The 21,379-nt window shown below is 46.2% G+C and overlaps 1 long non-coding RNA gene across 1 annotated transcript in view; it reads right to left on the minus strand.

Moving 5' to 3' along the window:
- Positions 1 to 21,379, minus strand: part of LOC310844417 — a 205,400-nt gene that overhangs the window by 47,591 nt on the left and 136,430 nt on the right. The window lies entirely within an intron of this gene.

Genomic DNA, 21,379 nt, shown 5'->3' on the forward strand with positions numbered 1-21,379 from the left:
ACATGAAGAATAATTCTCCCTTTTCATTCCTAGGTTTCATTCTTTTCCTGTTACGCGCCGGAGTTGTTACATGCATGGCGGCGAGGAGTGCAAGTGTATTCTGTGGGGGAACTTGTTCACCTAATACACAACTCCAGCAAGATTTATGAAGGAAAAAGCTTAAATCCCCCAGCGACTGGTGTGCCACATTTCATTAATCACTGCTGAAGGGGTAGAAACATTTCGGGCATGTGACACTGGACAAAAACAATTCCAGACTAACTGGGAATGTTTTCTGGTTCTCTGTCCTTCCATTTCTGCTATACCAATATGGACTAGAGGTCTGGGGTAAGGGGGGGGGGTTCTTCTCTCTGTGGAGCTGTGGTACTCTGAAATAGTGGCACACAGCAAAAAGCAGGTGTTTTATCCTTGAACCTCAAGCTTGTTTTAACTGAGTCTTACATCAGTCAGCACAGCAACTTCCCTGTTCCTGGGGGCTGTTCATTTCCTTGTTTCTGCATGCCTAAAAACTGAGCAGAATTTGGATTTCTAAGAAGTTCACTCTTTTTTAATTTTAAGGCTAATTTCCTGTCTTTGTGGACCCATAGATAAAAACACGCAGTTATCGTTCTTATAAAAGGTTGCTGCAGCAGAGAGGTGGGATCCTGCATCACTCTCCATCCTCTTATCTTGGCATCCGCTTTAAGTTCCGAAAGCAGCGCTCGTCTCCTCTTGCGACCACACCATGAAATATCCTATGGTTAAAAAAATCCCAAATTATGCAAACTCTCAAAATGCCAGGATCAAAAATAAACATGCAGATGGGAGCCATTTCATGCAGAAAGGCACATCTGCATTAACGGATGGTTTACAGACATTGTTTTTGCATGTGGAATTTGCAGCAGGGTTGGTTGTGAAGGGTGACATTTAAGCAGAAGATGGCAGAACAAAATTTGCTCACATTTTATATTTCATAAATCTGGTATGTGGTGAGCAGTTATCAACAGGGGAAAGGGAAAGCATTCATGGGGCGAACACAACATTCTCCTCCAGTTTATATCTCCAGAAGGCAGAGTGCGGACCAAATTTCAAACTAGTGTAAAGCAGAAGGTTTTTAGCCCTGTTTTCTTTTTCTAAATTGCCATATCCGAGGGGAAATAAGAGATCTCTGTATTTGGGGCAATACTTTTGCTTTATAAACCCCTTTTATAGGGATCAACAAAGCATGTTGATCGCCAGGAATTCCAATGGCGCCTTTCCATTTTTCTCTGTAACCTGCTTGCCCCAGGTGAATTGACCAAGTCTCTTTTAATTCACCTATATTTGTCTGAGACGATTCAAACAATTGTTTGCTTGTCACAGACACTCACAAGAACAGGCTTTTATGTTCCAGGCCTACGGAAGTTACCTATATCCACATCTGTGCTATATACTGTATGCCATTAACACCCCCAAATTATAAGGTTGTAGCAGGAAATCATTCTGTAAATATACCTGCTTTTTTATCTCATCCAGGGCACACAAAGAAATATTGGGCAAACAGAAACTGTTTCAGTGCTTCCTCAAACCTCATCCCAAATTCAGCTTTATCCAGCTAGGGTCCCTACATCGCTCAACAATTTAAACACACACATACACACCAGTTGCTCATGCCTGTATTTATGACTCTGTTTGGGGAACGGCACATGTACTATTGCCCATTTGACTAGTGTTAAATGTACCCCAGAATGTCTGGGAAGGAAAATAGCTAACTGGGTCAACTGAAAACTCGTTAGGTCCTTGAAGCCCCAACTTTGGCTATCCCAGAAAAGCGAGAGTATAAGAACACTGACACATCTCACCTACTTAAAATTATCTGGTTCAGGAAAATACAAATAAAGGAAGATGCAACTGACAGTAGTCATGGTTTTTTACTTACACTGGTAGAAAAGAAGGGGAATATGTGTCTGTCCATAACCACTGGCTTGATTTGGGGCCCGCTGGCATAGATAATGTTACATTGATTTTGATTTGGCCTGGCATGATCATAAAGAGAGTAAGCAATTCTATTTGGAACATCCTATGCAAAGGACTACTAGGCTGAGTCTTAAGTCTTTCCACCTTGTCTTCTGAAGAGCCACCTGCAAATGTGTATTACATTTGCCAAAGAATTTCTTGTGTTGGCCCCTGCTGTTTTGAGTTACAGTTGGTGGGTTGCATTGTAAAGCAGTATTATAGTTAAGTTTAGTAACTGACAAGGGGGATTTATGTGATGATATTCTACAGAAGACAACCATCAATATTCATATAGATTCAACTGGACTGGACAATGCGGGAAATGCAAAAATTATTTAATATTTTGTTATTTGCAGGGGGAAAATTTGCTGCTTTGTAGGAAGATGATGTTTGTAATGTGAAGGCAATTCCTCTTGTATATAAGCCCATTCTCCATCTTCATCATGCTAGTGATTGAAACAGGCTCACCTCATCGTGTAGATAAAAGAACGCACCGTCTGTACTGTTCGAATCGCATTGTGCTCACTGAAAACAAAGCTCTGTGTTCAATAAAGCACAGCACAAACTCGGACTCTGTGGGAACAAACAAGCCTGACAAGGCCTTTTCCCTGGCAACCTCCAGCAGCCCCACCCCACCCCCCCAAAAAAGTGGTTGACTTTACCACTACTCTCTTTTTTTAATAAAATAAAAAAAACCTAAACAAAAAAATTGAAAAGGCAGGGAAAGAAAAACACACAAAAAAAATTGAATGGGGGAAAATAATCTCTATGCAAAAGAAAAAAAAATATGAAAAAAATGTTAGCATCTTTTGCATTTCTGCCCATGTGTCCTGTTTCCCCTACTTTTGCTGCCATGGTATATTTCTCCATTGCTCTCCCTATGGTTTTGCTCCCCTTCCACAGAGGGCTGTCTGATGGCCAATGCAAATAGGTGAATTGAAGACTTTGGAGGGGGTTCCCCCCCCCCTTGGGACCTTATTTGGGCATGCTGTGCCACTTTGTGCTTTCTGTTTCCCCAGCTGTACAATAGGAATAAAAAGAAAACACCCTAACCTGGCAGGGTGTTGTGATTCTTTGCTTGCTAGTATCGCCTGAGTATTTGGACACACCTTTGGAGAGAAATCTCGGGGGATGTTTCGGGTTGGCAACCAATATTATCCTCAGTTATCTGCATCTCCTCCCTAATTTCATCCCAGGTGGAAAAAGGAACAACTTTGACTGTATCTACTTTTCTGTGTTGGCGGAAAGGATCCCACCAGCTCTTGCCACTGACATAGTCCACAGGGAATATGAACCACAGCCTTCTTTACGACAGCCAGGAATGGCTCAGCCACAAAAAGGGGAATGTGGGAGGGCGGGGGGAGTTTATAGAATGGTAGGGATGGGAGGAGATGGACCATTTCTGTTGCAACAGACACCTTGGGTGATCTGTAAGTGTTCTTTAAAAGAATAGTGTCTTTAGTGGTGATGAGCCCTCGTGGAGAGACAGGTCTGTTGCATGTTTTCTCGCCCATGGATAGTGACAATTAAAATACAGAGGAAAAGATTCTGAACTAACCACAGACCAATGTGAAGCTAATAACTGTCAAAAAGCAAAAACAAAAAAACAAATGACACTCTTATCTCATCTTGAGTCTTCCTTTAAAGAAAATCTGAAGTATTTTCTCACACTGAACTGTCTAAAATCATTCATAACCTTTGTGGTAAGAGCACTCATGTGGTGGCTTGGTTTATCTTGGGGATAAGGTAAAGGTAAAGGGACCTCTGACCGTTAGGTCCAGTCACAGACTCTGGGGTTGCGGTGCTTATCTCACTTTATTGGCCAAGGGAGCCGGCGTACAGCTTCCGGGTCACGTGGCCAGCATGACTAAGCTGCTTCTGGCAGATCAGAACAGCGCATGGAAACACCGTTTACCTTCCTGTCGGAGTGGTACCTATTTATCTACTTGCACTTGACTTGCTTACAAACTGCTAGTTTGGCAGGAGCAGGGACCGAGCAACGGGAGCTCACCCCATTGCGGGGATTCGAACCGCCAACCTTCTGATCGGCAAGCCCTAGTCTCTGTGGTTTAGACCACAGCGCCAGAAAGACAAATGTAAGTTACATAGCAACTTGGAACCAGTACTATATTTCTAGAAAAAGAGGTGCCATGGACCCTCCATTGTTATCTCAGAATGGCAATGGTGCCCACCTGAAAGGTGCCAGAGCTCTGGTGAGCTCCTGCTGGGGAAAAAGGCCTGCTTGGAACTAACCTAATTTGGATCCTACCCACACAAGTTTCTGCCCATTTTGTTTCCACACATTTTAGGGTGCAGACTGATGAAACTAAGAAAGGAGGAGCCACGACTGCTAGGACCTTCTGTCCTTGTCACCCTCCAAGCTGTTGCATATCAACCTGGCCATTCTTCATTTCTTTGTTTTTATTTCTTATCTGCCAAAAACCAACCAATTTCTTTTTTATGTCAGCCTGTGACACAGAGACCCATAGCTTGCTTATCTCTGTTTGCTCACTTCCTCCCAACCCAACCTTTTATTTTTAAATTGAGTCACCTCTGAGATACCCAAGATAAGGGATATCCCCAACCTGGTGTCCTCTGTATGTTTTGGACTCTACAATAACCACAAGGACCAGCCAGCACTTGGTCAGGGTAGGCTGACTTGATCCCTACCTGAACTGTAAATTGGCACAAGGGAATACAAGGGTGATACTCAACGCTAGTCTTTTCTGAGCAGTGCTATTTTTCCAGAAAAGGAGGTGCCGGAACTCACCATGAACACCTCTCTTGTTCTCTTATAATGGCCTGAGAGGTGCCGGAACTGAGTTCTGGCTGGGGGAAAAGCCCTTACTCTGACTAGACCCACTGATGTTAATGGACATGACTAGCTTGGGTTCATTAATTTTAAAGGGTCTATTCTGAATTGAAAACAAACCATAGTTTTAACCACAAATTTCATTGGGTGGGCAGCCCAACTCTAGAAGGTCTAAGCGGTAATATATATATTTAAGGCAGTGCTACTGGTGCTATTTTAGATGTTTCATGAAAGTTTCAAAGGCAAGAGGACTGGAATATTGGTGGACCAAAGGTAGGGCTGGGAAGGAAAGGAGGGAGTCTAAAGTTTGTATAGTTACTTATCTCCTTGGCTCGGGGTCCGCACAACTACACACCCTCCAACAGTCATCTGGTGAAAATAGGGACATCCTAAGAAAAAACGGCACATTCCAGGATCAAATCAGAAACCGGGATGGCTTCTGTAAATCCAGGACTGTCCCTGGAAAATAGGGAGACTTGGAGGGTCAGCAGCTCTTGTCATGCAAATGCAACAAAAAGGCCTTTGTTGCCACTATTCCTGCCACAGTACAGACCTGGAAATGAGCTCCATGCTGCGTTTAGGAAAATTAAGCCCAGAGTTTCTGCCCCTTGCTTTGCACTCATCTTGGCTCAACACCCTAGCCACCATTAACCAGGAAGCAAGGCTCTGAAAGGTAGTGGGAAAGTTTGTATATAGAGGCAACCTTGCTAATCAGTATCTCATTCTAGAGATCACCTAGGCTGGGGGGCAACCAATGTGGTGCTCTGCAAATGTTGTTGGTGTGCCATTGCCAACAGCCTCTGCCACCATGGCCAGGGGGCAAGGGATGGGCATTGTAGCTCAACAACATCTAGAGCAGTGTTTCTCAACCTTGGGTCCCCAGATGTTGTTGGATTACAACTCCCATCATCCCTGAGCTCTGGCCTTGCTAGCTAGAGATGATGGGAGTTGTAGGCCAAAAACATCTGGGGACCCAAGGTTGAGAAAGGCTGATCTAGAGGGTCTACATTGGATACCCCTCTCCAAAGCCACCAGCAAAGCAAAGGATAAAGGTAAAGGTCCCCTGACCATGGGACGCAGGTGGCGCTGTGGGTTAAAGCCTCAGCGCCTAGGACTTGCCGATCGAAAGGTCGGCGGTTCGAATCCCTGTGGCGGGGTGCGCTCCCGCTGCTCGGTCCCAGCGCCTGCCAACCTAGCAGTTCGAAAGCACCTCCGGGTGCAAGTAGATAAATAGGGACCGCTTACCAGCGGGAAGGCAAACGGTGTTTCCGTGTGCGGCTCTGGCTCGCCAGAGCAGCGATGTCACGCTGGCCATGTGACCCGGAAGTGTCTCCGGACAGCGCTGGCCCCTGGCCTCTAAAGTGAGATGGGCGCACAACCCCAGAGTCTGTCAAGACTGGCCCGTACGGGCAGGGGTACCTTTACCTTTACCTTTACCCCTGACCATTAGGTCCAGTCATGACTGACTCTGGCGTTGTGGTGCTCATCTCGCTTTACTGGCCGAGGGAGCCGGCGTACAGCTTCCGGGTCATGTGGCCAGGATGACTAAGCCTCCTCTGGTGAATCAGAGCAGTGCACGGAAACGCCGTTTACCTTCCCGCTGGAGCGGTACCTATTTATCTACTAGCACTTTTATGTGCTTTCGAACTGCTAGGTGGGCAGGAACTGGGACCAAGCAAATGGGAGCTCACCCCGTTGCAGGGATTTGAACCGCCAACCTTCTGATCGGCAAGTCCTAGGCTCTGTGGTTTAACCCACAGAGCCACCCGTGTCCAATGGCCAAATCTTGAAAACTGTTGGGTCTAGGATTCTTCATGATCACATTAGCCTCCCAGCCCCTATGGAGGCTATAAGCTACAACGTGTCACATTTGTAAAGAACCAGTCTGATATAGGGACGCCCAGATGCAAATCCCTGGCAGGGGAGAAAATTAGGCTTTACTTCACCCAGGTCAAAGACTCAGTTTCATGCACACACCTTACATACATTTGCATACACACAGGCAGGGAGCTTCAATGGTGCCTCTCTGGAGGCAAAAAAAACCTGGCTAGCCCCTCTGTACCTATGGCCCTGATCCCTTGGTAGCCATTAAACTCACCTGGTGAATGACTGTCTAATGCAATTAGAGTGTAGCAAGGAAACACAAAGGCAAGCGAGCATGCTACCCTGCATTCATTTCAGAAACTGTAGTGCAAAAATGTAATTAAGAAATTTAGATGGTAATGGCACTCCACCATAGGTATCAAAGATGTTACCACCACATCGAAAGCTCTCCACATGAAGTACTGGATACAGATAAAATTAATTTTTGCATTCCTTCCCTCACAAACTAACAGCATGATGTTGCACCCATTATTTTAAAGTAGTGTGAATTGCAGTTGTTGAGAATCCAATTGTTCCGCTGAACAGTAGATTGGAAACAAGATTCTGCATTCATTAAAATTCAATCTTGACGAGAGTCTGATCTTAACCTTTAACGCTTAGAGGGGGAAAGTGTTCACACAAGTAGTAAATATTGAAACTAGAGCTGTCAAGGGTTTTGTTTTGTTTTGTTTTGTTTTGTTTTGTTTTGTTTTGTTTTGATTAACCACCTCACTTTACCTTACTAATGAATTCATGAACCAAGGAAAATAAATATATATAAGTACTGAAGTCCAACCTTCCTTATTAACCAATTTAGTTAAAGCAACGCTTTCGCTTCACTATACGATATCAACAAATCCTTTCTTATTTGGGAAATTAAATAGTTTAAAATGCCTGAGCATGAAAAGACACCAGGAATCTACTTTGCAAAAGTTGGCATAACCCCTATTTGCTGAATCACAAGATAAGTTCCAGATGAATTTTGCCAGTAATTACATGAGTGCATTGGTTAAAGCATTCAGCTCTAATTTCCATTCTCCTTTATGGGGATTTCCATCCCTTCTCTGATTAACTAAAACTGTGGCAACACTGTTAAATATTGGCTTCCATCAGCCACCTTTTGGCATAAGTTGTTAGCCTGATGTTCCAAACCGGCTGGGGAGAAAGTCCTGAATTCTCTAGGTTGTCTTGTGTACTTACAGGGCATTTTCAGGGCCACCTGTCAGTGGTCTAGAGCAGTGTTCCCCAACCTTGGGCCTCCAGCTGTTTTTGGACTACAACTCCCATCATCCCTCGCTAGCAAGACCAGTAGTCAAGGATGATGGAAATTGTAGTCCAAAAACAGCTGGAGGCCCAAGGTTGGGGAACACTGGTCTAGAGGATGTGTATCCCCAGCCAAACAGTAAAATCTCACACAGAGGCATGGCTACAAAAGGCCATGTCCTCACACTGCATCATAGCTGTCAACTTACAGATTTGAAAATAAGGGACCAGCAGCCTCAAAAATAAGGGATCAGCAGCCAAAATAAGGGATTTTAATCAACCAGCAGCCAAACGAAGCCTCAAGTAGTGGTTCCCATAGCACAGCAACTTGGCAAAGGGGATGCAGCACGGAAAACCACCATCGCCTCTCTGCTGGGAAGCGCTGAGCAAAGGCCAGTCCCCAGGCAATGCAGCCGATTTGATCGGCACAAGGCATGCAAGCTCCAACCCCCAGTCGTTCTTAGACTCCTTATTGGGTGAGCAATGCAGCCAAGCAACACAGTTGGAGCCTCCCTCCTCCCTGGCCGGCAGGGAGGGAGGGAGAGGAGCTGCTTCCTTTGAAACCCGGGAAATCTAAGGGACATCATCAATAAGGGACAGCAGTGGGACATGGCACTGGGATAAGGGACTGTCCCACCAAATAAGGGACGCTTGACAGCTATGCACTGCATGCTTCCTGAGTGTCACGACATAAATACAGCAAATAAAAAGTAGCCGCATATCCTAAGGCCTTCCTTGAATTGATGTCGGATGAGGATGAATGCCCATCACTCAAGATCGCAAGTGGTAAGGCATCAGGACAGAAACAGAACTACAGACCCTCCAATATTTCTCCAATGAAAATAGGGATGTCCTATTTCATAACAACAATCATCATCATCATCATTTTATTATTTATACCCTGCCCATCTGACTTGGTTGCCCCAGCCACTCTGGACAGTTTCCAACATATATAAATACAGTGGTACCTCAGGTTAAGTACTGAATTCGTTCCGGAGGTCCGTACTTAACCTGAAGCACCACTTTAGCTAATGGGGCCTGCTGCTGCTGCCGCGCCACCGGAGCCCAATTTATGTTCTCATCCTGAAGCATAGCTGTCAAGTGTCCCTTATTTGAAGGGACAGTCCCTTATTCCAGCGCCATGTCCCACTGCTGTCTCTTATTGATGGATGTCCCTTAAATGTCCCTTAAATGATGTCCCTTAAATTTCAAAGGAAGCAGCTCCTCTCCCTCCCTCCCTGCCAGCCAGGGAGGAGGGAGGCTCCAACTGTGTTGCTTCGCTGTGTTGCTCACCTAATAAGAAGTCTAAGAACGACTGGGGGGTGGAGCTTGCATGCCTTGTGTGTGGCTAGTTAATGCAAGCTGAGGGGGGTTTTGAATGCTAGACGCCATTTTGTTGCACGTGCTGCTGCAAACTTTGCAGTGCAAAGCCAGGCTGGGGAGCCATCTTAAGTTGAGACTGCATAGGCCTTGTGGTACATGTGTTTCAGATTCTATTCAGTTGAACCTCTCTGGTTACAAAGTTGGTTGGACAGTGTTCTCGAAGCTACCCAGCCTGAGTTTGACCAGACTGCAGGAGGACAGGAAGACTGGAGTGCCTGGAACAGGTGAGGCTGCAGGTCCCTTATTTTGGCTGCTGGTCCCTTATTTTCAATGCTGCTGGTCCCTTATTTTCAAATCTGTAAGTTGACAGCTATGTCCTGAAGCAAAGTTCTTAACCTGAAGCACTATTTCTGGGTTAACGGAGTCTGTAACCTGAAGCGTATGTAACCTGAAGCGTATGTAACCTGAGGTACCACTGTAATTACAATCGGGGGGACTCAGATGAGTGGCGCAAGGGCAGAAGAGGGAGGAAAAAAGGCTTAATTACTATCGGGAGGACTCAAATGCACAGTGCAAGGGTAGAAGCAGGAAGAGTAAAGGCTTAATTACTATGCAAGGGACTGAAATTTGCTACACAACAGTAAAAACAGAAGCTCATGGACCCCGTTTGGGTTCCGGGGCAAAGTTCCGGGGCAAAGCGTATGTTACCTGAGGTACCACTGTACATAACAAAACAAATTTCCCCATACAAGGCTGCCTTCAGATGTCATCTAAAGGTCTCCTTGGCTTGCGGATTGCATAACTCCATACCCTCTAACATTTCTCCAGTAAAAATTGGGGTGTCCTACCACACCCTCCAATATTTCTCTGATGAAACTAGGGATGTCCTAAGGATTTGGGATCAAATCACAAACTGGGACAGCTTCTGTAAATCCAGGACTGTCCCTGGAAAATAGGGACACTTGGAAGGATCCAGGCAGGACTGAATGCTAAGCCAACAGACCCAAGGCAATCATGGAAGTTTCATGGCAAAAGGAAGGAATGCCAGGGTCCTCACCTGGAAGGAAGGAAGAAGGGTAGCTGTTTGGGAAATGTGGCAGCAAATCAGAAATCAAAGTTTGGGAGTGCATGAAAAACCAACACAGCAAAAGGCAGCTGGTGGCTTGTTGTACGGTTAACCCCTAAATTAATAGATTGGCTAATCAGGGCTTTGGTTGTACTCAGCCAACCCAAATTTGCTTGGTATGAGCAGTTTAATAGGCGTAAAATTCCAGCGCTTCAGCCATGGCTTAGTATGAGGAGCAGCTGTTTGTTGGGCTGATTTGATGGGTGCTTTCGTTTGTTGACTTTAACCCAGTTATCTCCCAGTGACATCAGCATACTTGGCAGCCCACGCTGGCTTTCATCTCGCTCCAGGTAGTTAAGCCATTATAACATTTTCAGGGTGCTAAGTAAAGGCCAGCCTTAGCACAGTACTCCAAAAAAGTGATGCTGCTATTGGGAATGCAAAGAGGCAGAAAATCCTTCCCACTTACCGTATTTTTCGCTCTATAGGACGCACCCGACCATAGGACACACCTTGTTTTAGAGGGGGAGAACAAGAAACGAAAATTCTCCCCCTCTCTGCTCAGCGCCCCTTCAGCGAAGCGGCAGGAGAAACAGAGCCCCTTCCCTTTCTCCTCCCGCTTGGCTGAAGGGGCACTGCGCAGCTCTCCCTCTCTGCTGAAGCCAGGAGAGTCTTGCTCTCCCGGCCTCAGCAAAAGGAACCCGAAGCCTTTGGAGCGCAGCGCGAGTTCCCGCTGCGCTCCAAAGGCTTCAGGCGGCTATTTCTGAAGCCTGGAGAGCGAGAGGGTTCAGTGCACACCGACCCCTCTCGCTCTCCAGGCTTCAGCGAAAGCAACGCGAAGCCTCCAGAGCGCGGAGGGAGCACTCCCTCTGCGCTTCGGAGGCTTCGTGTTGCTATCGCTGAAGCCAAGGAGCCTGCATTCACTCCATAGGACGCACACACATTTCCCCTTAATTTTTGGAGGGGAAAAAGTGCGTCCTATAGAGTGAAAAATATGGTACTTGCTGCTTGTCTTTTCAGTGTTGGCCTGAGAGACATGTGGATTTCTCACCTAAACCTCTTGGTCTAGTAGGTGGCATGGGCAGAGATGCAATACGCAGCAGAGCAAGGATGGGGAACCTGTGACCTTCCCAACGTTGTTGGACTCTAGTTCCCATCAGCCCTTGCCAGCACAGGAAATGTTTAAGGATGGTGGGAGTTGTAGTTCAGCGTTGTCCAAAAGGCCACGAGTTTGCCATCCTTGCATCAGGGAATACATTATCTGTCGCTATGCTTAGTCTGTCCAGGGAGGCCCAATTCACGTTTTGCCTGAAAAGTTGATCACAGAGCATAGTTCTATGACTTCATACCCTCCAACATTTCTCTGATGAAAATAGGAACGTCCTATTAAATTATTATTAATATTAATATTAATATACCCTGCCCATCTGACTGGGCTGCCCCAGCCACTCTGGGCAACTTCCATCAATTAATAATAATAATAATAATAATAATAGTAATAGTAATAGTAATAGTAATAATAAAATACACTAAATACACAGAACAGTAAAAATACACAGAACACTAAAAACAGAATAAAACTTCAAACATTAAAAACTTCCCTAAAAGGGCTGCCTTCAGATGTCTTCTAAAGGTCAGATAGTTGTTTATTTTCCTTGACATCTGATGAGAGGGCGTTCCACAGGGAGGGCGCCACTACCAAGAAGGCCCTCTGCCTGGTTCCTTGTAACCTCACTTCTCTCAGTGAGGGAACTGCCAGAAAGCCCTCGGAGCTGGACCTCAGTGTCTGGGCTGAATGATGGGGTGGAGACGCTCCTTCAGCTATACTGGGCTGAGGCCGTATAAAACATAATAAAACATTACAAAACTTCCCTATACACGGCTGCCTTCAGATGTCTTCTAAAGATTGTATAGCTTCTTATCTCCTTGACTGGGGGGGGGGCATACCCTCCAACATTTCCCTGATGGAAATAGGGACGTCCTAAGGAAAAGCAGGACATTCCACTATCAAATCAGAAACCGGGATGGCTTCTGTAAATCTGGGACTGTCCCTGGAAAATGGGGACACTTGGAGAATCTGTATTATTTCTCCTTTATAGTGTTACAAGCCTTCCTGAGGGCCTATCAGAGTGAGGGGTGTGTGCTTTCAAATTTAGATGTAACAGCAGGAAAAACAAAGGGGAAAGGGACAAATTGTCTTCCTTTTTCAAGCACCCTTATAATTTAAGGGCCAGAAGCACCCTTTCTTTCCTTCACCCCCTTTTTTCGGTTAATAAAACAAAGGATTATTGGGCAGCCATACCTGTGTTAGAGCGGAAATTCAAGGTGGAATCACAGAAAGTCCCACAGAAAGTACACATCAAAATGGTGGCAGCTTCACCCACTTTTCCCCATTCCCGCTCTCCCCTTAATTTCTTCCTTCTCTTCCCCCTACCCCCACCAGTACCACGGATGCTCAGCCGATTCTAATTCAATTTCTCTGCCTATTGTTTATTTCACGCTCCCTGTGTAAAGTGTCAAATGCTGATGTTCCGTCAGGCCCAGACTGTCGTTTGCATTTGTCATTCACTCCTTGTTAAAAAATAAGGCTGGGTTGCACCCGCCTTGGCATGCTCTGCTGGGAAATTCCCTATGGTGAAATTAGTCCGTTTAGATGGAAAGTTTTGTGTCACTCCCCTGTCTAAATTGGCAGATCCGGCTCTTCTGCAAAACCCAGTAAACTGTGAACTTTGATGCACCTGCCAATCAAATGCATATTTTGCAAGCAAAGCCCGATGACAAGAGCAGCGGAATGGGCTCCTCCGATTGGCTGGCCTCATTTAGGCATATCAGAAGATGCTTGCCAGTCACGCAGTAAAGCCCTCTAGTCCCGGGGACTCCCTTAACAGAATCTGTCCTCCTCATGCGAGGAAGGGTGGGAGGACAGAGGTGTTGCAGGAGATCGCAGCGCAGTTTGGATGCAATAGGCAGCCTGATCCTATTCCGCTGGGCTTTTCTGAGCGGCAAGGAAACAGAACCTTCAGCATCACGGCATCCTTTTCAAAGCCAACTCATTGGTCACAACACAGCTGAGGAAGATGAACATGTCCTTTTCACAGTACTGGAGAGCAGCAATAATGTTACCACATGGGCAGGAGTAAAAAAAGGATTGTACACTTCACAGTTTAACATGAACCTGCCTCATCTGTGCTGCCCAAAACAATATGCAAACCGAAACGCAGCTATCCTGCAAAATTTGCCCTTCTCCAAATTGTGAAGTGCAGTTCTTCAGCCCAATAGTGCACATGCACACACCTATTTACAGAAAATAATGTGGAAAATGCTTTATATAAGACAGTGCTATTTTTTTAGAAAAAGAAGTGCCGGAACTCACCCTTGTTCTCTTATAATGACAATGGCGCCCACCTGAGAGGTGCCAGAGTTCTGGCAAGTGCCAGCTTTTTAAAAAGCCCTGATATAAGGGGAAATGCATATATTACGGGAAAGACAAAAAACTGCAAACTGATGCAGAAATGGGCTTAGCTAAACTGAAGATTTGGAAAATGAGAAACTGAAAGAAAAGGAAATTGACAGATTTGTCCATCCCGATGCACTCCAGAAGGTTGCAGGTGGAAATGGAACGAGACAACCCAACTCCACAAAAAGTGGGTGGCAGCCAAAGCCAGAGGGGCATAGACCCAGCGGCACCTAAGGACTGAAAGGTGGCTATCGCTGTGCTTTGGCAGTATGTTCCTGGGAAGACCAAGTCATGGTGCAGCCGTTCTTCACAGCGATGCTTCACAACTATAATTTTCTCTGTGTGTGTTGGGAACACATCAAGCGCAAAGCAACCTGAAAGTATAGGTCCAACGGGACACCTCAGTATTGTGGGGGGGAAAGGAGAACATTCCCTGTTTGACTGATCCCACAGCCACTCTTGAATTTCCCTCTTAGGCAAATGAGTCCATCCTTCCATCTGATAAGGAAACTTCTCCCAGTATGTTTCCGAGCACAATTCAAAGTGTTGGTGCTGACCTTTAAAGCCCTAAACGGCCTCGGTCCAGTATACCTGAAGGAGCGTCTCCACCCCCATCGTTCAGCCCAAACACTGAGGTCCAGCGCCGAGGGCCTTCTGGTGGTTCCCTCATTGCGAGAAGTGAGGTTACAGGGAACCAGGCAGAGGGCCTTCTTGGTAGTGGCACCCACCCTGTGGAACACCCTCCCTTCAGATGTGAAGGAAATAAGCAGCTATCCTATCTTTAAAAGACATCTGAAGGCAGCCCTGTTCAGGAAAGTTTTTAATATTTAACGCTGTACTGTTTTTAACACTTGATTGGGAGCTGCCCAGAGTGGCTGGGGAAACTCAGCCAGATGGGCGGGGTATAAATAACAAATTATTATTATTATTATTATTATTATTATTATTATTATTATTATTCTCCTGCTTTCGGGGACGTGGAGAATTTGTGCAGGAAACCCAAAGCAATAATATGCACGCTGCACTCGGGGAACTCCTCTTGCTTCTACCTGGAGAGGCTGCCCAAGCTCAAGTGATGAATTTGTGAAGCTCACAATGCTCAGATAGAATATTAACCAAGTGCCATTTCCTCCAAAAGCTCTTCTCTGACCAAGAATATAAAGTGAGGTTCTTCACTTGTGCAGTCAGCATTATACTGACCAAGCTGCTTTACAGGTTCGTGTTCCAGGGTTATTTAATGCTAACTCAACTTAACATGGCAAAAATGGGAAACTTAAGAGATACTGAAACTGACAGATTCCTCCTTTCCTATGAAGCGGCAGAGGTTCCAGTTAAGGTAAAGGCAAAGGTACCCCTGACCTTTAGGTCCAGTCACAAATGACTCTGGGGTTGTGCCGCTCATCTTGCTTTACTGGCCGAGGGAGCCGGTGTTTGTCCACAGACAGTTTTTCCGGGTCATGTGGCCAGCATGACTAAGCCGCTTCTGGAGAAACCAGAGCAGCGCACGGAAACGCCATTTACCTTCCCGCCGGAGCGGTACCTATTTATCTACTTGCACTTTGACGTGCTTTCGAACTGCTAGGTTGGCAGGAGCAGGGACCAAGCAACAGGAGCTCACCCCGTTACGGGGATTCAAACCGCCAACCTTCTGATCGGCAAGCCCTAGGGTTCTGTGGTTTAGACCACAGCACCACCCGTGTCCCTAGAGGTTCCAGTTACTTTACCTTAAAAAGCTCTGCCACCCCTTGGAGGGGCAGTGGAGCTCCCTTCCCCTCTGCTGCAGGAGACAAAGTCACCAGAGGGGGCAGCAGAGCTTTTGTCAACATTTGCAAGCTGCCTCCATTTTTACCCAGAACACATCATAGAATCATGGATTAGTAGAGTTGGAAGGGACCCCGAGAGTCATCTAGTCCAACCCACTGCAATGCAGGAATCTCAGCTAAAGCATCCATGGCAGGTGACCACCCAACCTCTCCTTAAAAACCTCCAGCGAAGGAGAGTGTCCACCACCTTCTGAAGGGGACCGTTCAACTGTTGAACAGCTCTTCCTGTCAGAAAGTTCTTCCTGGTGTTTAATCACAATCTCCTTTCTTGAAACTTGAAGCCATGGGTTCGAGTCCCAGCCTCCAGAGCAGAGGAAAACAAGCTTGTTCCCTCTTCCATGTGACAGTGCTTTAGATATTTGAAGATTTGCTATTGTATCTCCTCAGACCGAGAAGGCCTCGGCCCAGTATACCTGAAGGAGCGTCTCCACCCCCATCATTCTGCCCGGATGCTGAGGTCCAGCGCCCAGGGCCTTCTGGCGGTTCCCTCATTGCGAGAAGCAAAGCTACAGGGAACCAGGCAGAGGGCCTTCTCGGTAGTGGCGCCCACCCTGTGGAACGCCCTTCCAGCAGATGTCAAAGCGATAAACAACTACCTGACATTCAGAAGACATCTTAAGGCAGCCCTGTTCAGGGAAGTTTTTAACATGTGATATTTTACTGTATTTTTGGTTTCTATGGAAGCCGCCCAGAGTGGCTGGGGAGGCCCAGCCAGATGGGCAGGGTATAAATAAATTATTATTATTATTATTATTATTATTATTATTATTATTATTATTATTATTATCACATGTTCAAAACCATCAGTCCTGACCAGAATCATGGAATTTCTTAACTATATTTACGAATCACCCTAAAACAGAATTTTTGGGGGCAAGGGTGGGTGTGTGTCTGTGTTAAAAACAGGAAACTTGAAACAATATCATAAAATACTGTTGCACACCACCTCAGTCTCCAAGAGATGAGAGATTACAGGGGTTATAGGCACTTATCCAGTTTCCTTGGAAAGAGGGACAGCAGAGACACTGATGTCTTTATGATGTATGGTTCATTTACACAAATCACAACCGGAGACTAAGATGGAGGGGCTCACAGCATTAACACCCCAGTAGGTCTTGCTTCTCCCAAAGCCACAGCTTTGGATTCAAGCAGACATCAGACATGGCTCTCGCCCTCAGGTTTCCTCCTGCTTCTAGCCCAGCTCTCATACTGTTACGTACTGAGTTGAATAGGATCCAAAATGCAGTAGTCTGATTGGTCCTAGAACAATAGGAACCAAAATGCAGCAGTCTGGTTGGTCCTAGAACAATAGGAACCAAAATGCAGCAGTCTGATTGGTCCTAGAACAATAGGAACCAAAATGCAGCAGTCTGAATGGTCCTAGACCAATAGGATTCAGAATGCAGCAGTCTGATTGGTCCTAGAACAATGCAGCAGTATGATTGGTCCACAGGAGCCACCCAATCCAGCTCCAGGTGGAAGCGAATCCACAACCTGATTGGCCTACAAGAGAATCCCGGAATTAGCCAATCACGTGCATCCCATTGTGTAAATAGTGTATATAAAGCAGATATTGTGGGGGAACTTCCATTCCTCCTCACTCCTACGAGCTGAATAAAGAGCATGAAATCCACACTCGACTCAGAGTATATTTCACATACACTCAACTTTGGCTTTCCCCTCGGGCAGCTTTCTTTCTTATATTTATGACCCATACTTGGGGGCCATTTCCAAGAAGCTGGTCTGGCTATTCCAACAGTTGAATCCTCCATTAGATTTTAACCCTTGCTGGATCCAGGAGTGAGAAAGGACTCAGACATACAGCCTAAACCACCCCCCGAAAAATCCAGCTCACAACAATACAATGAAATCCAGCAAGCGAGATCCACTGTGATTCCATCTGATCACGGTGAAAACAAAAGCAATCTCATAGGGCTAAATGCACATCCTAAAAAGGTAAAGGACCCCTGACAGTTCAGTCCAGTCGCAGATGACTCTGGGGTTGCGGCGCTCATCTTGCTTTACAGGCCGAGGGAGCCAGCGTTTGTCCGCAGACAGTTTTTCCAGGTCATGTGGCCAGCATGACTAAGCCGCTTTTGGCGCAACGGAACACCAAACCCAGAGCAGCGCACTGAAATGCCGTTTACCTTCCCAAGACAGTGGTACCTATTTATCTACTTGCACTTTTGGGCGTGCTTTCACACTACTAGGTGGGTAGGAGCTGGGACTGAGCAACAGGAGCTCACCCCGTCGCGGGGATTCGAACCGCCTACCTTCTGATCGGTAAGCCCAAGAGGCTCAGTGGTTTAGACCACTGCGCCACCTGCATCCTCTAAAACGCACATCCTATCTGACTTAAAAGCAAATGCTGAAAAATTGTATCAAAAATCCAAATGATGTTGAATGGATTAAAAGATTTTACAAGCATTAAAAAAAGTAATACTTGAGGTCTTCTATGGAAGACAATTCTGCCAGGCCATGCAAGTTTTGAGTATTTTCAGAATATGTGAGTGCCTACTCATGTTCTAAGCCATATCATGCTAATTTAAAAGACGGTAACATGAGAGACTAAATATCAGTGATAAAGAATAATATTTACATCTCCAGCATAGTAATTATGGTAATACAGTGGTACCTCAGGTTAAGTAGTTAATTCCTTCCAGAGATCCGTACTTAACCTGAAACTGTTCTTAACCTGGAGCACCACTTTAGCTAATGGGGCCTCCTGCTGCCGCTGCGCCACTGAAGCACGATTTCTGTTCTTATCCTGAAGCAAAGTTCTTAGCCTGAAGCACTATTTCTGGGTTAGCGGAATCTGTAACCTGAAGCGTATGTAACCTGAGCTACCACTGTACTGAAATCCACCTGCAGTCTACTAATAAAGACTTGGCCAAAGGTTCTCCAATGAGGACTTCTAGCTGAATGCAAAGCTGGTCTCTTTCACCTTCAGCCGCTGTCGCTTGTCTCACAGTAATGGCCTCAGCACTCCTCTCGGGAGCTGCCCTTCACACCTCTGAATCGCCTTAGAATCATAGAGTTGGAAGGGACTACAAGGGTCATCTAGTCCAATCCCATGCAATGCAGGAATCTTTCGCCCAAGGTGAGGCTCAAACTCACAACCTTGAGATTAACAGTCTCATTCTCTACCAACTGAGCTATCCCTACATCATTCCAAGGGGGATTGTTGGAAGGGAATGGAATATAATTTTCCATTTGGTGATCAAATAGCGAGTACAACCACCATATCCAATTTAAAGCGGAGGAAAGAAAAAGGTGAAGTTAAAGGTAAAGGACCCCTGGACGGTTAAGTCCAGTCAAAGGCAACTATGGGGTTGCGGCGCTCATCTCGCTTTCAGGCCAAGGGAGCCGGTGTTTGTCCACAGACAGCTTTCTGGGTCATGTGGCCAGCATGACTAATTACTTCTGGCGCAACGGAACACTGTGACAGAAACCAGAGCACACAGAAACACATTTACCTTCCCGCCGTAGTGGTACCTATTTATCTACTTGCACTGGGGTGCTTTCAAACTGCTAGATTGACAGGAGCTGGGGCAGAGTAACGGGAGCTCACCCCGTCGTGGGGATTTGAACCGCTGACCTTGTGAGCACCAAGCCCAAGAGGCTCAGTGGTTTAGACCACAGCGCCATCTGTGTCTGAGCGATACCCATTAAGGCATGTCCACACTTCCACTTGGCCCGCTGTTTCCCCCTAGAGTAACCCCCCTGCTTACTGCTGAAATGGAACAAACATCCACCGGTTTTTCTGTGGATTGAAGTTTGTTCCGTGTCAGTAATAAATAGCAGGTTTTCCCAGGGAAAGTGGGGCAGAAACGAAAAACCACTTCGACACATGCTTTCTAAGAATGGAACCAGCAGAAGTGTGGATGATGAGCCCTAAAGTCTACAGAGTAGACTCACTGAAATTAGTGGACTTGTTACATGGGTCTACTAGCAGATGACTAACATTGAATACCGTATATTGAAGGTCTGTATAATTCAAGCTATGGTTTTCCCAGTAGGGATGTATGGAAGTGAGAGCTGGACCATAAAGAAGGCTGATCGCCAAAGAATTGATGCTTTTGAATTATGGTGCTGGAGGACTCTTGAGAGTCCCACGGACTGCAAGAAGATCAAACCTCTCCATTCTAAAGGAAATCAGCCCTGAGTGCTCACTGGAAGGAAAGATCGTGAAGCTGAGGCTCCATTACTTTGGCCACCTCATGAGAAGAGAAGACTCCTTGGAAAAGACCATGATGTTGGGAAAGATGGAGGGCACAAGGAGAAGGGGACGAAGGGGACGAGATGGTTGAACAGTGTTCTCGAAGCTACCCACATGGGTTTGACCAAACTGCGGGAGGCAGTGGAAGACTAGAGTGCCTGGCGTGCTCTGGTCCATGGGGTCACGAAGAGTCGGACACGATTAAACGACTAAACAACAACAAACAACATTGAATACCATCCACCGCACTGCAACATCTTCCTTGAACAGTGAAATAGCAGACAGCTTTTGGTTTGAGGTTTGAGAATTTACTCAGGCTCTTGCACCTCTACATTTTTTTTCAAAAGGGGAGGAAGAAAGATGCAAGGTATATTGCAACAGGGGACGCAGGTGGCGCTGTGGGTTAAAGCCTCAGCGCCTAGGACTTGCTGATCGAAAGGTCGGCGGTTCGAATCCCTGCGGCGGGGTGCGCTCCCGCTGCTCGGTCCCAGCGCCTGCCAACCTAGCAGTTCGAAAGCACCTCCGGGTGCAAGTAGATAAATAGGGACCGCTTACCAGCGGGAAGGTAAACGGCGTTTCCGTGTGCGGCTCTGGCTCGCCAGAGCAGCGATGTCACGCTGGCCACGTGACCCGGAAGTGTCTCCGGACAGCGCTGGCCCCTGGCCTCTTGAGTGAGATGGGTGCACAACCCCAGAGTCTGTCAAGACTGGCCCGTACGGGCAGGGGTACCTTTACCTTTACCTTTACCTTTTATATTGCAACGGGCTCTCGATTGTTGCCCTGTAATCAGTATCGTTAGTCATACTGCTTTTTTCTTAGTCTTGTTCTCCACCATGGGGACGAGGATGAAATCTGACAGCATCATGCAATGCTTGCTGCTGAATATCAATGCAGACAAACGAAGGAAGATAAAATAAACTCTGTACATTAGTCAGCAAAACATGCACTCATCCAGATGGAGGGAAGTTGCAGTCAATGACAAGTATTTGTTGCATCAGTATGTCTGTCTGTCAATCGGCAATAAGGCTGGATGATCAGTAAGTCCACAGATTTTAGAATATTGAGAATCCAAACATTAGGTAACAGAAAAAGCCAAATCTGGATAAATCACAAGTTTTGCATGCTAAAAATGGTACATCTGACTGTTTATGCTCTTGGCATTGCTAAGCCCCTGATTATCATGCCAAACAAACTCAAATAACAGCTGTCAAATTTGTCACATTCTTCTAAAATGAGAAGTAACTCAGTCGTGTGCTAATCCAAGGCTGCCTCTGTAGGGTTTAGGGCTTCGTGATTGGTCTTGGTGACTTGAATGCTAAGAGCCCAAATGAACATTGGGCCCAGAAAGAACTACATATACCCCGGGCAGCCAAGAAAACTTTTGCCGGCACTTGTGGGTCCCATCCATGTTTGAATCTGGAACTTGGCAAGAAAAGTGTCTGCATTTGCCAAAAGGGTGAGAGAATAACCAGGACACTCTCCTCTGTTTAACATGATGGAGTGGGGTGGGGGAAGAGATGGTGAACGGAATGTGGCTCTTTCTATTTTTAGCTGCCTCCCGGTTGTCGCCTTTCCTCCT

This window comes from Podarcis gaigeae (assembly GCF_964106915.1).
Source record: "Podarcis gaigeae genome assembly, chromosome: 5".
Classification (NCBI taxonomy): Eukaryota; Metazoa; Chordata; class Lepidosauria; order Squamata; family Lacertidae; genus Podarcis; species Podarcis gaigeae.